We start from the raw sequence: 14,436 nt of genomic DNA, 5'->3' as shown, positions 1-14,436 counted from the left end.
CCGTGTTGATGCTGCTAAGGAGCCTTTGGATCCTTAATGAATTTTCTAATTGCTTGTGTAGGTAGCCCGGTTTGTGGGCTTCTTAAACTCTTTATTTTGTAAATGATGTTTCTGACTTTCGCTGCACTCCTAGTTGCTTGTTTAGCAACTTTATTTTGAAAAACAAAGTAATTTCCAAGCTCTTGGGGTTAGTTTTGGTAACCTCTTGGGCTTGTTATTATCATAACTTGTATTTTTTCGTAACATGTCCTTCTGAACTTGTCTAGGTACCTTTCTAGGTTTTTGGGAGTGTTAGAATTTTCATTGTCTAATCTCTTTGGACTGGCTTGAGCCTTTGCCTGATGTTATTTCCAGTAATTTGTGTTGTTTGGACCTCGTTCGGGTCTTTATCCGAAATTACTTTGTATAACGCTAAAGCTTTCGGGAGGCCGATTTCGCCATGTCGGTTTTGTCCAAGTTGTTGTTAGTAATCCTCTTTTTTGGACCTTGCTTAGGTCTCTTTCAGGGATTACCTTATGTTTTGGGCTGACTCCATCGTGTTGGGTCCTCCTAAGTTATTTTTGTAATCCTCTTTCTTGGACCTTATTCAGGTCTCTTTCAGGGATTACTTTTATAACTTTTATGCTTTCGGCCGACTTTATCATGTCGGATCCTTCTAAGTTATTTTTGTAATCCTCTTTCTTGGACCTTGTTCAGGTCTCTTTCAGGGATTACTTTTATAACTTTATGTTTTGGTCTGACTTCGTCATGTCGGGCCCTTCTAAGTTATTTTTGTAATCCTCTTTCTTGGACCTTGTTCAGGTCTCTTTCAGGGATTACTTCTTATAACTTTTATGTTTTGGGCCGACTTCATCATGTCGAGCCCTTCTAAGTTAAAGTAATCATCTTTTATAGGGTTGGCCAGACCTCTTTCCAGGGTTTACTTATAACTTTGGTTGACTTAGTCTGACTTCTTAACATCGTCCAGTCTTTAAGTTATTATTTAGCAATCTATTAAGACCTCGTCAGGTCCTTTCTCCAGATCACTTTCGATAACTTTTTGCATTATTCTGTTTTCATCTTTGCCGATTTGTAGAAGGTGAGTTCAATCCTTTAGTCGACCTTTAGATGAATTTGGTTTTCATCTCTACTGGTCATTATCGTGATCGTGCAGTAAATTTTATTTTTCACTTTCTGCCGATCTGTTGCTTTATAATCATGCGATGAATGTTTCAGATTAATGCGTCTTGAAAACTTGTAGAACATCTAACATATTTTAAAAGAAAATGAAAATATGTACATGTAGAGTTTTTATCCTTTTAAGTCGGATAATTTGTGGATCTCAACTTGGTGCCTCATTAAAAAACCTTTTCAGGAAAAAGAGTACACCCTATGCTAAGATCCTTTACCATTCCTAACTATAGTACCTTCTTAGGTTGCAGGCGTGCCATGGCTTGGGAAGCTCTCGCCCCTCGAGTTCGGACAGTCTGTAGTAGCCCTTCCCAAGTACTTCTATGACTCGGTAGGGTCCTTTCAAGTTTGCTGCCAGCTTTCCTTCTCCGGGTCGAGTTGTTCCAATATCATTTCGGATTAGGATGAGCCATTCGACGTTTTAATGATTCTTCCCTGATCCGAGCTCTTTCTTGGATTTCAGGAAGTAGGTCGAGCTCTTCCCTTTGAAGTTGGGAGTTGGCTTCTTCATTGTAGTGGAATACTTTAGGCGACCCTTCCTCGATCTCCACTAGGATCATTGCCTCCGTACCGTACGCTAATCAGAAGGGTGACTCCTTTGTGGTGGAATGTGGCGTTGTCCGATATGTCCATAGGACTTGTGGGAACTCCTCAGCCCAAGCTCCTTTTGCGTCCTGTAACCTCCGTTTTATCCCAGCTAATATGACTTTGTTAGCAGCTTCGGCTTGTCCATTGGCTTGAGGATGTTCTACAGAAGTGAATTGTTGTTTTATGTTTAAGTCGGCCACTACCTTTCTGAAGCCTGTATCTGTGAATTGTGTGCTATTGTCTGTGGTGATGGAGTATGGGACCCCGAATCTTGTGACAATGTTTCTATACAGGAATTTTCGACTTCTTTGAGCAGTGGCGTTAGCTAGAGGTTCTGTCTCGATCCACTTTGTGAAATAGTCTACCCCTACTATGAGGAATTTAAGTTGTCCTGACCCCTGAGGGAAGGGTCCGAGGAGGTCGAGACCCCCATTTTACAAATGGCCAAGGTGAGGTTACGCTGATGAGCTCCTCTGGCGGGGCGATGTGAAAGTTGGCATATTTTTGACATGGTGGACATGTCTTTACGAACTCTGTGGCCTCTTTTTGTAGAGTTGGCCAATAAAATCCTGCCCGAAGTACTTTTTTGGTAAGTGCTTATGCTTTGAGATGGTTGCCACAAATGCCACTGTGTATTTCTTCTAATACTTCCCTTGTATTGGAAGTCGGCACACATTTTAACAATGGTATTGAAATCCCTCTTTTATATAGAGTATTATTTATGATAGTGTAATGTTGTGCCTCCCGTTTTAACTTTTTTGCCTCCTTCTCATCTGTAGGAAGTGTTTCTGTTTTGAGGTAGTTAATTATAGTAGTCATCCATCCTTGATCTAGACCTGTTATGGCTAGGGCTTTTTCCTCTTTCGAGATTGACGGGTTCTGTAGTATTTCCTGGATGAGGCTTCTATTATTGCCTCCTAGTTTGGTGCTGGCTAGTTTTGAGAGTGCGTCAGCTCGGGCATTCTGTTCGCGGGGTATGTGGTGGATCTCATATTCCCGGAGTTATCCGAGCTATTCCCTGGTTTTTCCCAAGTAATTTTTCATAGTGGGGTCCTTGGCTTGGTAGCTCCCCGTTATTTGTGAAGTGATCACCTATGAGTCGCTGAAGATAATGAGTCTTTGAGCTCCGACCTCTTTAGCCAACTTTAAACCAGCTAGTAGTGCTTTATATTCTGCCTGGTTGTTTGAGGCAGGGAACCTGAATTTGAGGGAGAGTTCAATTTGGGTTCCTTAGTTGCTTTCAATTATCACACCTGCGTCGCTTCCAGTCTTATTCGAGGAACCGTCCATGTAGAGATTCCATTCTGTGGGGGGTTTTTGGGGTGTCTGCAAATTTTGCAATGAAGTTGGCTAAGTATTGTGATTTGATGGCTGTCCGAGTATCGTATTGAAGGTCGAACTCGGACAACTTGACTACCCATTGTAAGATTCTGCCTGCTAGATCTGTTTTCTGCAATATTCCTTTTATGGGCTGGTTGGTCCGAACCTTAATGGTGTGAGCTTGGAAGTACGGGCGAAGTTGTCGAGATGTTAGTATAAGTGCATAAGCAAATTTTTCTATTTTTTGGTAGCTCAGCTCGGACCCTTGTAGTCCTTTACTAATGAAGTATACAGGTTGTTGCCCCTTGTCATCCTCTCGAACTAGTGCTGAGACTACTGTCTGACTTCCTACTGCGAGGTACAACATGAGTGGCTCTCTCTCTCGTGGTCGAGTTAGGATAGGTGGTTGTCCCAGGAAACTTTTGAAATCTTGGAAGGCTTGCTCGCACTCTGTTGTCCATTCGAACTTTTTTCCATTCCTTAGAGTGGCGTAGAAGGGGAGAGACCTTATTAGTGATCCTGCTAGAAATCTGGACAAGGCTGCCAACCTCCCGTTGAGTTTTTGTACCTCTTTGACACAATTTAGGCTCTTCATATTGAGTATGGCCTGACATTTATCTGGATTTGTCTCGATTCTTCTTTGTGTGAGCATAAAACCCTAGAACTTGCCAGCTTCTACTGCAAAGGTGCATTTTGCAGGATTGAGTCGCATGCCATGCTTCCTTATAGTGTCGAACACTTGGACCAGGTCGGACAATAATGTCTCTTCACTTTGTGTCTTTATTAACATGTCGTCCACATAGGCTTCCATGATTTTTCCGATATGATCTGAAAAGACTTTATTCATTAGCCTTTGATAAGTAGCTCCCGCATTTTTAAGGCCAAAAAGCATTACGATGTAGCAGTAGTTTGCTTTTGGTGTTAGAAACGAGGTTTTTTCTTGATCGGGTGGATACATTGGGATTTGATTGTATCCGGAATATGCATCCATAAACGAGAGGTATTTATATCCGGATGAGGCGTCCACCAAAGCGTCGATACTTGGGAGTGGATAAGAGTCTTTTGGGCAGGCTTTGTTGAGATGAGTGTAATCAGTGCACATTCGCCACTTCCCGTTTGACTTTTTCACCAAGACGACGTTAGCTAGCCATAGTGGGTACTTGACTTCTCTTATGAATCCTGCCTCCAGTAGGGCTTGTACCTGCTCTTCCACAGCTTGGGATCGTTCTGGCCCAAGTTTTCTTTGTCTCTGCTGTACTGGCCGAGATCCTGAGTAGACCACCAACTTGTGGCATATTAGTTTGGGATCTATGCCTGGCATGTGTGCAGCTTTCCATACAAAGAGATCGACGTTATCTCTAAGAACTGTACGGGTGATTATTTTATGTCTCCTTTTAGAATCATGCCAATATTGGTTGTTTTGTCTGGGATATCTCCGATCTGGACTTTCTCTACTTCACCTTCAGGTTGTGGATGGAGTTCTTCACACCTCTGAACTCCACTAAGTTCAATTGTATGGAATTCTACTCCGCTGCCTCTGAGGTTTAGACTTTCGTTATAACAGCGGCGTGCCATCTTTTGATCTGCTTTTATCGTAGCTATCCCTTCTGCAGTTGGGAATTTCATGCATAGATGTGGAGTTGAGACTATTGCGTGATGCACAGAAACTTGTCTCTCAACAAAGTTCCCTTCGGCAAGTATACCGAATTGTCGTCAAGTAAAACCCACAATAGAGTGGGGTCGAATCCCTCAGGGATTGATTGGTCAAGCAACTTTAATTAGAGGAATGTTCTAGTTGAGCGAAGCAGAATTTGGTTTGAGAGTTGCAAGAAATTAAATGGCGAGAAAGTAAATAGCAAAAAAAATGTAAATACTGAAAGTAAAGAGCTGAAAATAAATGACGAAAAGTAAATTGCAGAATCTTAAGTGGGACTGGGGAAGATGCTCATAAAAGTAAATTGCAAAAATTAAAGAGAATGGGTAAGATCAGAAATGGGGAATTCATTGGGCTTAGGAGATGTTGCATTCTCCGGATCAAGTTCATTTTCACCTCTTCCTCAATCAATGCATTCATTGATCTCCTTGGCAATCTTAAGTGATCAAATTACAATTCCTTGTAATTCAATCTCTCAAATCTTGATCAATAGCCAATTCCTTGGTCAATTGCTCATGAGAAGAGATGAAGTATGATCACTGATTATACCACATGCATTCCCAAATCAAGTGTTGGTAGAATTATTGTCACCATATCCTTCCAACCCCAATTTGGTCCAACATGAGAAAGTATTTCTAGCATGATCTCTTTATTCCTCTTCCAAGGTTCAGAAGAGATCCAAGTATGAATAGCTTCTTTTCCAAGATAACTATCCAATTGGATGAAGATTGAAAGCTTTCTAGTAAAATCAAGAGAAAAGATAGAAGAAGTGATGAGCGGATATTTTATACGCTTTTTGGGGTAATTTCATATAGATTTTAGTATGTTTTAGTTGGTTTTCAGTTTATTTTCATTAGTTTCTAGGCAAAATCCACATTTCTGGACTTTACTATGAGTTTGTGTGTTTTTCTGTAATTTCAGGTATTTTCTGGCTGAAATTGAGGGAGCTGAGCAAAAATCTGATTCAGGCTGAAAAAGGACTGCTGATGCTGTTGGATTCTGACCTCCCTGCACTCAAAATGGATTTTCTGGAGCTACAGAACTCCAAATGGCGTGCTTCTAATTGAGTTGGAAAGTAGACATCCAGGGATTTCCAGCAATATATAATAGTCCATACTTTGCTCAAGGATAGACGACGTAAACTGGCGTTCAACGCCAGTTCTCTGCCCAATTCTGGTGTCCAGCGCCAGAAACAAGTTGCAAGTTAGAGTTCAATGCCAGAAAAGGATCCAAAGCTGGCGTTGAATGCCCAAAACAGCCCTAGGCACGTGAGAAGCTTTAGTCTCAGCCCCAGCACACACCAAGTGGGCCCCAGAAGTGGATTTCTGCACTATCTGTTATAGCTTACTCATTTTCTGTAAACCTAGGTTACTAGTTTAGTATTTAAACAACTTTTAGAAATTTATTTTGTATCTCATGACATTTTGGATCTGAACTTTGTACTCTTTGACCGCATGAGTCTCTAAACTCCATTGTTGGGGGTGAGGAGCTCTGCTGTGTCTCGATGAATTAATGCAAGTATTTCTGTTTTCCATTCAAACATGCGTGTTCCTACCTAAGATATCCATTCGTGCCTGACTATGGAGAAGGTGATGATCAGTGACACTCATCACCTTCCTCAATCCATGAACGTGTGTCTGACAATAACCTCCGTTCTACATCAGATTGAATGAATATCTCTTAGATTCCTTAATCAAAATCTCCGTGGTATAAACAACTTTTAGAAATTTATTTTGTATCTCATGACATTTTGGATCTGAACTTTGTACTCTTTGACCGCATGAGTCTCTAAACTCCATTGTTGGGGGTGAGGAGCTCTGCTGTGTCTCGATGAATTAATGCAAGTATTTCTGTTTTCCATTCAAACATGCGTGTTCCTACCTAAGATATCCATTCGTGCCTGACTATGGAGAAGGTGATGATCAGTGACACTCATCACCTTCCTCAATCCATGAACGTGTGTCTGACAATAACCTCCGTTCTACATCAGATTGAATGAATATCTCTTAGATTCCTTAATCAAAATCTCCGTGGTATAAGCTAAATTGATGGCGGCATTCATGAGAATCCGGAAAGTCTAAACCTTGTCTATGGTATTCCGAGTAGGATTCTGGGATTGGATGGCTGTGACGAACTTCAAACTCGCGAGTGCTGGGCGTAGTGACAGATGCAAAAGGATAGTAAATCCGATTCCGGTACGACTGAGAACCTGCAGATGATTAGCCGTGCGGTGACAGTTCACCTGGACCCTTTTCACTGGAAGGATGGATGGTAGCCATTGACAACGGTGATCCACCTACACATAGCTTGCCATAGGAGGACGTGTGTGCGTGAATCAGAAGACAGAGGAAAGCAGAGATTCTGAAGACAAAGCATCTCCAAAACTCCAACATATTCTCCATTACTGCATAACAAGTAACCTTTAATCCATGCTCTCTTGTTTATTCGCAATTCAACTGATAAATATAATTGACTTCCTTACTAAGAATTGCAAGATAGGCATAGATTGCTTCAAACCAACAATCTCCGTGGGATTCAACCCTTACTCACGTAAGGTATTACTTGGACGACCCAGTGCACTTGCTGGTTAGTGGTACGAGTGTGAAAAGTGTGATTCACAATTCGTGCACCAAGTTTTTGGCGCCGTTGCTGGGGATTGTTCGAGCTTGAACAACAGACGGTTTATTTTGTTGCTTAGATTAGGAAAATTTTTCTTTTTGGTTTAGAGTCTCTTATTATTGTTCTTGGTTAAAAATATCCTTCTTCAAAACAAGTGTTACATTTACTGCCCAATTGGCTAGAGTGTTGGTTTATGTTCTTGATGATTGGGCACCAGCTTTATTAAAAATCTTTTTCAAAAATAATTTTTCCTTGATTAAATCTTGTGCCAAACTTTAAGTTTGGTGTTTTCTTGTTGAGTTTTTTCTTTGGTTTTCGAAAATTTTATTTTGGTTTTCTAAAAAAATTTAAGTTTGGTGTTCTTTCTTCATGTTCTTGTGTTCTTGTGAGTCTTCAAAGTGTTCTTGAGTTTCCCTTGTGTCTTGATCTTAAAATTTTTAAGTTTGGTGTTCCTTGGTGTTTTCCCTCCAAAATTTTCAAAAAAAAAAAAAAAACAAGGAGCATTAGATCTGAAAATTTTAAATCTTGTGCTATCTTATTGTTTCTCTCTCTCCTCTTTAAATTCAAAAATATCTTTTCTCTCTATTTTAAAGCAATTTTTCGAAATTTAGCTTTAAAATTCAGATTTTTCATTTTTAAAAAAAAAATTTAAAACCTTTTTAAAAAATAATCATATCCTTTTTAAAACTTCCTAACCACTTTCTCTCTCCTCATTTTTTCGAAAATTTTCAACCATTTTTGTTTATTTTATTTTAATTTATTTCATTTTCGAATTGAATAAATAAATAAATAAATAAAAATAAATTTTTTATTTGACATCATTTCCCTTTCTCCATTATGGATCTAAGTGGAAATGAACAGTCTAGGAGGACTCTGGGGTCATATGCTAACCCCTCTACTGCTTCATATGGGAGTAGTATCTGCATACCCTCCATTGGAGTCAGTAGCTTTGAGTTGAATCCTCAGCTCATTATCATGGTGCAGCAAAGTTGCCAGTATTCCGGTCTTCCACAGGAAGAACCTACAGAGTTTCTGGCACAATTTTTACAAATTGATGACACAGTATATAATAAGAAAATAGATAAGGATTCTATAGACTATTACTGTTTCCATTTTCTGTAAAAGATCAAGCTAAGAGGTGGTTAAATAACCAACCTAAGGCTAGCATAAGGACATGGAAATAGCTGACAGAAAAATTCCTGAATCAATACTTTCCCCCAAAACGGATGACACAGCTAAGGCTGGACATCCAAGGCTTTAAACAAGGAGATAAGGAACCTCTTTATGATGCCTGGGAGAGATATAGAGAGATGCTACGAAAATGCCCCTCTGAAATGTTTTCAGAGTGGGTTCAGTTAGACATCTTCTATTATGGGCTTGCAGAAGGAGCTCAGATGTCTCTAGATTACTCAGCTGGTGGATCTATCCACATGAGAAAGACAATTGAAGAGGCTCAAGAGCTCATTGATACAGTTGCCAGGAATCAGCATCTGTACCTAAGCAGTGACCCTTCCATGAAAGAAGAGGTTAAAACAGTAACTGCTGAACTCAGTCCTGTAAAACAAGCTGCTGAATTCAATCAGCAATTGGACTTTCTAACAAAGCAGTTAGCCGAATTCAAGGATAAACTACAAGAGACAAGGATGGCTAATATAAATATGGAAGAACAATTGAAGCGAACAAAGCAGCAGCTGTCAAGACAAATAACAGAAGAATGCCAAGCAGTTTAATTAAGAAGTGGGAAAACATTAAATACCCCACCTCAAGGCAGCAAAGAGCCAAGGAATGAGCAAACCACCCAAAATTCACCTGAGGACAGTAAGAGCCCAGGGAAAAGTAATTCTGGCGTTAAAACGCCAGCAATCTGGTGGAAGGCTGGCGCTGAACGCCCAGACCATGCCCAAGACTAGCGTTCAACACCAGAAACAAGCAAGGATCTGGCGTTGAACGCCCAAAATGGGTAGGATCTGGCGTTGAAAGCCCAAAATGGGCACAGTTCTGGCGTTCAGACGCCAGGAACAGACAAGGAGTTGGCGTCTAACGTCACTCCAGCTTCTAACTCTGGCACTCAATTGCCAGTGAGGGATCAGACACACACAAGTGCTGATGACAACCCCGCTAAAAAGGCTTCTTCAACCACTTCTGTAGGCAATAAACCTACAGCAACTAAGGTTGAGGAATATAAAGCCAAGATACCTTATCCTCAAAAACTCCGAAAAGAGGAGCAGGATAAGCAATTTGCTCGCTTTGCAGATTATCTCAGGACTCTTGAAACAAAGATTCCATTTGCAGAGGCACTTGAGCAAATGCCTTCTTATGCCAAGTTCATGAAAGAGATCCTGAGTCATAAAAAGGATTGGAGAGAAACAGAAAGAGTTCTCCTCACTGAAGAATGCAGTGCAGTCATTCTGAAAAGCTTTCCTGAAAAGCTTAAAGACCCTGGGAGTTTTCTGATACCATGCATATTAGAAGGTAATTGCACCAAGACAGCTTTGTGCGATCTTGGGGCAAGCATCAACCTAATACCTGCATCCACTATCAGAAAGCTTGGCTTAACTGAAGAAGTTAAACCAACCCGGATATGTCTCCAACTTGCTAATGGCTCCATTAAATACCCATCAGGCGCGATTGGAGACATGATCGTCAGAGTTGGGCCATTCGCCTTTCCCACTGACTTTGTAGTGCTGGAATTGGAGGAGCACAAGAGTGCTACTCTCATTCTAGGAAGACCCTTCCTAGCAACTGGACGAACCCTCATTGATGTCCAACAAGGGGAAATAACCCTGAGAGTCAATGATGATGAGTTTAAGTTGAATGCTGTCAAAGCCACGCAGCATCCAGACACATCAAAAGACTGCATGAAAGTTGATCTTATTTACTCTTTGGCAGAAGAGATCAACATGGCTGAGAGTCTCGAATCAGAGTTGGAAGACATCTTTAAAGATGTTCAGCCTGATTTGGAGGATTCAGAGGAGTTGAAAGAGCCTCTGAAATTTCCTCTGGAAGAGGAAAAACCTCCTAAACCCGAGCTCAAACCATTACCACCATCCCTAAAATATGTATTTCTGGGAGAAGGTGACACTTTTCCAGTGATTATAAGCTCTGCTTTAAATCCACAGAAAGAGGAAGCACTTATTCAAGTGCTAAGGACACACAAGACAGCTCTTGGGTGGTCCATAGGTGACCTTAAGGGCATAAGCCCAGCTAGATGCATGCACAAAATCTTATTGGAGGATAATGCTAAACCAGTGGTTCAACCACAGAGGCGGCTAAATCCAGCCATGAAGGAAGTGGTGCAGAAAGAGGTCACCAAATTACTAGAGGCTGGGATTATTTATCCTATTTCCGATAGCCCCTGGGTGAGCCCTGTCCAAGTCGTCCCAAAGAAGGGAGGCATGACAGTGATTCATAATGAAAAAAATGAACTGGTTCCTACAAGAACAGTTACAGGGTGGCGCATGTGTATTGACTACAGAAGGCTCAATACAGCCACCAGAAAGGATCATTTTCCTTTACCATTCATAGACCAGATGCTAGAAAGACTGGCAGGTCATGATTATTACTGCTTTTTGGATGGCTACTCAGGCTATAACCAGATTGCAGTAGATCCCCAAGATCAAGAGAAAACAACATTCACATGTCCATCTGGAGTGTTTGCTTATAGAAGGATGCCATTTGGGCTGTGTAATGCGCCTGCAACCTTCCAGAGATGCATGCTCTCTATTTTCTCTGATATGGTGGAAAAATTTCTGGAGGTCTTCATGGATGACTTCTCAGTATATGGAAACTCATTCAGCTCCTGTCTTGATCACCTGAAACTTGTCCTGAAGAGATGCCAAGAGACCAACCTAGTCTTAAACTGGGAAAAATGTCACTTCATGGTGACTGAAGGGATTGTCCTTGGGCATAAAATTTCAAACAAGGGAATAGAGGTGGATCAAGCAAAAATAGAGGTAATTGAAAAATTACCACCACCTGCCAATGTTAAGGCAATCAGAAGCTTTCTGGGGCATGCAAGATTCTATAGGAGGTTTATAAAGGATTTTTCAAAAATCGCAAAACCTCTAAATAATCTGCTAGCTGCTGACACGCCATTTGTGTTTGACACAGAGTGTCTGCAGGCGTTTGAAACGCTGAAAGCTAAGCTGGTCACAGCACCAGTTATTTCCGCACCAGACTGGCATTACCATTTGAGTTAATGTGTTATGCTAGTGATCACGCCATTGGTGCAGTATTGGGACAGAGGCATGACAAGCTTCTGCACGTCATTTATTATGCTAGTCGCGTTTTAAATGATGCCCAGAAAAAATTACACAACCACAGAAAAAAAATTACTTGCAGTGGTTTATGCCATTGACAAGTTCAGATCATACTTAGTAGGATCAAAAGTGATTGTGTATACTGACCATGCTGCTCTTAAATATCTACTCACAAAGGAGGATTCAAAACCCAGGCTCATCAGATGGGTGTTGCTTCTGCAAGAGTTTGATATAGAAATAAGAGACAAAAAAGGGACAGAGAACCAAGTGGCTAATCATCTGTCCCAGATAGAGCTAGTAGAAGGGACGTCCCTCCCCTCTCTTGAGATCTCTGAGACTTTTCCGGATGAGCATTTATTTGCCATTCAGGAAACACCATGGTTTGCCGATATTGCAAACTATAAAGCTGCAAGGTTCATACCTAAAGAGTACAATAGGCAACAAAAGAAAAAATTAATCACTGATGCAAAGTACTACTTGTGGGATGAACCCTATCTCTTTAAGAGATGTGCAGACGGAATAATCCGTAGGTGTGTTCCTAGAGAAGAAGCACAGAGGATCCTATGGCATTGCCATGGATCTCAATATGGAGGCCATTTCGGAGGTGAGCGAACAGCCACCAAGGTCCTCCAATGTGGCTTCTATTGGCCCACACTCTATAAAGATTCCCGAGAGTTTGTACGTAACTGTGACAGTTGTCAAAGAGCTGGTAATCTGCCGCATGGTTACGCCATGCCTCAACAAGGAATCTTGGAGATTGAGTTGTTTGACGTATGGGGAATTGACTTCATGGGACCTTTCCCACCATCATTCTCAAATACTTATATTCTGGTGGCAGTTGACTATGTATCAAAATGGGTTGAGGCCATTGCCACACCCACCAATGATACTAAAACAGTGCTGAAGTTCTTCCAGAAATATATCTTCAACAGGTTTGGGGTCCCTAGAGTACTAATCAGTGATGGGGGCACTCACTTCTGCAACAAACAGCTTTACTCTGCCATGGTCCGGTATGGGATTCGCCACAAGGTGGCGACTCCATATCATCCACAGACTAATGGACAAGCTGAAGTCTCTAACAGAGAGCTAAAAGGAATCCTAGAATGGACTGTAAATACCCGTAGAAAGGATTGGGCAAGAAGCTTGGATGATGCTCTGTGGGCATACAAAACAGCATTCAAGACTCCTATAGGGACCTCTCCATACCAACTGGTCTATGGTAAGGCATGTCACCTGCCCGTGGAACTGGAACATAAAGCTTACTGGGCAACCAGATTCCTAAACTTTGATGCCAAATTAGCTGGAGAAAAAAGATTGCTCCAGCTAAATGAGCTAGAGGAATTCAGATTCATTGCTTTCAAAAATGCCAAGCTTTATAAAGAAAAATAAAAAAAGTGGCATGACAGAAAGCTGTCATCTAGAATCTTTGAACCAGGACAAAAGGTTCTGTTGTTCAACTCTAGGCTCAGGCTATTCCCCGGGAAACTGAAGTCCCGGTGGAGGGGACCATATGTGATTACAAGTGTATCACCATATGGTTATGTGGAGCTTCAAGATATTGATTCTGATAAGAAGTTCATTGTCAATGGACAGAGAATCAAGCACTATCTTGAAGGCAATGTTGAGCAAGAGTGCTCAAGGCTGAAGCTAGACTAAAAGCTCAGCAAGGTCCAGCTAAAGACAATAAAGAAGCGCTTGCTGGGAGGCAACCCAGCCATGGGGCATCAATCCTCTAAGCATTTTGCCCTATTTTTATTTTTATTTGTTTATATAAAGTTCATTGATAACAAGGTAAAGAATCAATTGCATAAGTTCACAGGGTTACAGAAGGAATCTGCACACAAAATAGACAAGTGGGAAGGAATATGGTCCAGGAGTTCTATGCTAACACGTGGCAGACAGACAAGCAAAAACTATCTGGAACTGCTTTCTATGAATATCAGACCGTGGTCAGAGGAAAGATTGTTCATACCAACCCTGACAAGATCAGGGAGATCTTAAAGCTACCTCAGCTGAAGGATGATCCAGACTCTTTCAACAGGAGAATGATGAGAACAGACAAGGGTCTGGATAAGATCCTAGAGGATATATGTATCCCTGGAGCCAGGTGAACCACCAGCACGAAGGGTGTCCCAAATCAACTCAAAAGAGAAGATCTCAAACCAGTCGCCAGAGGATGGCTGGATTTCATTGGGCATTCTCTGCTGCCCATCAGCAACCGTTCTGAAGTCACTGTTAAAAGAGCAGTGATGATCCATTGCATCGTGATGGGAAAAGAAGTGGAAGTTCATCAACTGATTTCAACTGAATTCTACAAAATTGCTAATAAAAATTCTAAAGAGGCCAGGTTGGCTTACCCAAGCTTGATTTCTCTGCTTTGCAAGGATGCTGGGGTAAGGATGGGAATAACTGAGTATATCTCAATTGAGAAACCAATCACCAAAGCATCAATGGAAAAACAACAAGCGCAGGATGACCCCATCAAGAAGAAAACACAGGAATTTCTCCTAGAAATCCCTCAATCTGAATATTGGGAGTATCTTGAAACATCAGTTACCAAGATACAAGAAGCTATGGAACAAATAATAAAGGAACAGAAGGAACACAGTCAAATTCTTTGCTATTTGATTAAAGAACAGGAAGAGCAAGGGCGTGACTTGAGGGAATTGAAGCGTCAGAAGTTATCTCTTGAAGGACCAAGCACCCCACAGATCCGAGGAACATCCACTTCCCAGAACAAAGGTTGTTAAATTCCAATTGCTGCTTTAACTCTGTGATAGTTGTCGTTATAAGAGTTTACCTTAGGAGTCATATAGTAGTAATTAG

The sequence above is a fragment of the Arachis ipaensis genome, chromosome B4 (assembly GCF_059453495.1).
Source record: "Arachis ipaensis isolate K30076 ecotype BB chromosome B4, ASM5945349v1, whole genome shotgun sequence".
Lineage (NCBI taxonomy): Eukaryota > Viridiplantae > Streptophyta > Magnoliopsida > Fabales > Fabaceae > Arachis > Arachis ipaensis.
Note: the sequence above shows the minus strand (reverse complement) of the source record.